The following is a 4,166-nucleotide window of genomic DNA, read 5'->3' as shown; positions in this document are numbered from 1 at the left end:
TCTGTCTCACAGACTCAGGGGATGAGTAGACCGCCCCCTGTCTCTTTCTCACAGACTCTGGGGATGAGTAGACCGCCCCCTGTCTCTGTCTCACAGACTCAGGGGATGAGTAGACTGCCCCCTGTATCTGTATCACAGACTCAGTGAATGAGTAGACCGCCCCCTTTCTCTGTATCAAAGACTCAGGGGATGCGTAGACCGCCCCTGTCTCTGTCTCACAGACTCAGTGGATGAATAGACCGTTCCCTGTTTCTGTATCACAGACTCAGGGGAAGAGTAGACCGCCCCCTGTCTCTGTATCTCAGAGTCAGTGGATGAGAAGACCGCTCCCTGTCTCTTTATCTCAGACTCAGTGGATGAGCAGACCGCCCCCTGTCTCTGTATCAAAGACTCAGGGGATGCGTAGACCGCCCCCTGTCTCTGTATCACAGACTCAAGGGATGAGCAGATCGCCCCCTGTCTCTGTATCACAGATCAGTGAATGAGTTGACCGCCCCCTGTCTCTGTATCACAGACTCAGTGGATGAGTAGACCGCCCCCTGTCTCTGTATCACAGACTCAGTGGATGAGTAGACCGCCCCCTGTTTCTGCATCACATACTCAGGGGATGAGTAGACCGCCCCCTGTCTCTGGATCACAGCTTCAGTGGATGAGAAGACCGCCCCCTGTCTCTTTATCTCAGAGTCAGTGGATGAGAAGACCGCCCCCTGTCTCTTTATCACAGAGTCAGTGGATGAGAAGACCGCCCCCTGTCTCTTTATCTCAGAGTCAGTGGATGAGAAGACCGCCCCCTGTCTCTTTATCTCAGAGTCAGTGGATGAGAAGACCGCCCCCTGTCTCTTTATCTCAGAGTCAGTGGATGAGTAGACCGTCCCCTGTTTCTGTATCACAGACTCAGGGGAAGTGTAGACCGTCCCCTTCCTCTGTATCACATCCCAGGGTATGAGTAAACTGCCCCTTGTCTCTGTATCTCAGACTCAGGGGATGAGTAGACCGCCCCCTTTCTCTGTATCACAGATCAGTGAATGAGTTGTCGCCCCCTGTCTCTGATTGACAGACTCAGTGGATGAGAAGACCGGCCCCTCTCTCTTTATCTCAGAGTCAGTGGATGAGAAGACCGCCCCCTGTCTCTTTATCTCAGAGTCAGTGGATGAGTAGACCGTCCCCTGTTTCTGTATCACAGACTCAGGGGAAGAGTAGACCGTCCCCTTCCTCTGTATCACATCCCAGGGTATGAGTAAACTGCCCCTTGTCTCTGTATCTCAGACTCAGGGGATGAGTAGACCGCCCCCTGTCTCTGATTGACAGACCCAGGGGATGAGTAGACCGCCCCCTTTCTCTGTATCACAGACTCAGGGAATGAGTAGACCGCCCCCTGTCTCTGATTGACAGACTCAGGGGATGAGTAGACCGCCCCCTTTCTCTGTATCACAGACTCAGGGAATGAGTAGACCGCCCCCTGTCTCTGTATCACAGACTCAGGGGATGAGTAGACTGCCCCCTACCTCTGTATCACAGACCCAGGGGATGAGTAAACTGCACCTTGTCTCTGTATCTCAGACTCGGGGGATGAGTAGACCGCCCCTTTGCCTCTGTATCACAGACTCAGGGGATGAGTAGACAGCCCCCTGTCTCTGTATCACAGACTCAGGTGATGAGTAGACCGACCCCTGTCTCTGTCTCACAGACTCAGGGGATGAGTAGACCGCCCCCTGTCTCTGTCTCACAGACTCAGGGGATGAGTAGACCGCCCCCTGTCTCTGTCTCACAGACTCAGGGGATGAGTAGACCGCCCCCTCTCTCTGTCTCACAGACTCAGGGGATGAGTAGACCGCCCCCTGTCTCTGTCTCACAGACCCAGGGGATGAGTAGACCGCCCACTGTCTTTGTATCACCAACTCAGGGGATGAGTAGACCGCCCCCTGTCTCTGTATCACAAATTTAGGGGATGAGTAGACAGCCCCCTGTCTCTGCATCACAAATTTAGGAGATGAGTAGACCGCTCCCTGTCTCTGTATCACAAATTTAGGGAATGAGTAGACCACCCCCTGTCTCTGCATCACAAATTTAGGAGATGAGTAGACCGCTCCCTGTCTCTGTATCACAAATTTAGGGAATGAGTAGACCGCCCCCTGTCTCTGCATCACAGACTCAGGGGATGAGTAGACCGCCCCCTGTCTCTGTATCACAGATCAGTGAATGAGTTGTCGCCCCCTGTCTCTGATTGACAGACTCAGTGGATGAGAAGACCGCCCCCTGTCTCTTTATCTCAGAGTCAGTGGATGAGAAGACCGCCCCCTGTCTCTTTATCTCAGAGTCAGTGGATGAGTAGACCGTCCCCTGTTTCTGTATCACAGACTCAGGGGAAGAGTAGACCGTCCCCTTCCTCTGTATCACATCCCAGGGTATGAGTAAACTGCCCCTTGTCTCTGTATCTCAGACTCAGGGGATGAGTAGACCGCCCCCTGTCTCTGATTGACAGACTCAGGGGATGAGTAGACCGCCCCCTTTCTCTGTATCACAGACTCAGGGAATGAGTAGACCGCCCCCTGTCTCTGTATCACAGACTCAGGGGATGAGTAGACCGCCCCCTACCTCTGTATCACAGACCCAGGGGATGAGTAAACTGCACCTTGTCTCTGTATCTCAGACTCGGGGGATGAGTAGACCGCCCCTTTGCCTCTGTATCACAGACTCAGGGGATGAGTAGACAGCCCCCTGTCTCTGTATCACAGACTCAGGTGATGAGTAGACCGACCCCTGTCTCTGTCTCACAGACTCAGGGGATGAGTAGACCGCCCCCTGTCTCTTTCTCACAGACTCTGGGGATGAGTAGACCGCCCCCTGTCTCTGTCTCACAGACTCAGGGGATGAGTAGACCGTCCCCTGTATCTGTATCACAGACTCAGTGAATGAGTAGACCGCCCCCTGTCTCTGTATCAAAGACTCAGGGGATGCGTAGACTGCCCCTGTCTCTGTCTCACAGACTCAGTGGATGAATAGACCGTTCCCTGTTTCTGTATCACAGACTCAGGGGAAGAGTAGACCGCCCCCTGTCTCTGTATCTCAGAGTCAGTGGATGAGAAGACCGCTCCCTGTCTCTTTATCTCAGACTCAGTGGATGAGCAGACCGCCCCCTGTCTCTGTATCAAAGACTCAGGGGATGCGTAGACCGCCCCCTGTCTCTGTATCACAGACTCAAGGGATGAGCAGATCGCCCCCTGTCTCTGTATCACAGATCAGTGAATGAGTTGACCGCCCCCTGTCTCTGTATCACAGACTCAGTGGATGAGTAGACCGCCCCCTGTCTCTGTATCACAGACTCAGTGGATGAGTAGACCGCCCCCTGTTTCTGCATCACATACTCAGGGGATGAGTAGACCGCCCCCTGTCTCTGGATCACAGCTTCAGTGGATGAGAAGACCGCCCCCTGTCTCTTTATCTCAGAGTCAGTGGATGAGAAGACCGCCCCCTGTCTCTTTATCTCAGAGTCAGTGGATGAGAAGACCGCCCCCTGTCTCTTTATCTCAGAGTCAGTGGATGAGTAGACCGTCCCCTGTTTCTGTATCACAGACTCAGGGGAAGTGTAGACCGTCCCCTTCCTCTGTATCACATCCCAGGGTATGAGTAAACTGCCCCTTGTCTCTTTATCTCAGACTCAGGGGATGAGTAGACCGCCCCCTGTCTCTGATTGACAGACTCAGGGGATGAGTAGACCGCCCCCTTTCTCTGTATCACAGACTCAGGGAATGAGTAGACCGCCCCCTGTCTCTGATTGACAGACTCAGGGGATGAGTAGACCGCCCCCTTTCTCTGTATCACAGACTCAGGGAATGAGTAGACCGCCCCCTGTCTCTGTATCACAGACTCAGGGGATGAGTAGACTGCCCCCTACCTCTGTATCACAGACCCAGGGGATGAGTAAACTGCACCCTGTCTCTGTATCTCAGACTCGGGGGATGAGTAGACCGCCCCTTTGCCTCTGTATCACAGACTCAGGGGATGAGTAGACAGCCCCCTGTCTCTGTATCACAGACTCAGGTGATGAGTAGACCGACCCCTGTCTCTGTCTCACAGACTCAGGGGATGAGTAGACCGCCCCCTGTCTCTGTCTCACAGACTCAGGGGATGAGTAGACCGCCCCCTGTCTCTGTCTCACAGACTCA

This window comes from Heterodontus francisci, unplaced genomic scaffold (genome assembly GCF_036365525.1).
Source record: "Heterodontus francisci isolate sHetFra1 unplaced genomic scaffold, sHetFra1.hap1 HAP1_SCAFFOLD_83, whole genome shotgun sequence".
Taxonomy (NCBI): Eukaryota; Metazoa; Chordata; class Chondrichthyes; order Heterodontiformes; family Heterodontidae; genus Heterodontus; species Heterodontus francisci.
Note: the sequence above shows the minus strand (reverse complement) of the source record.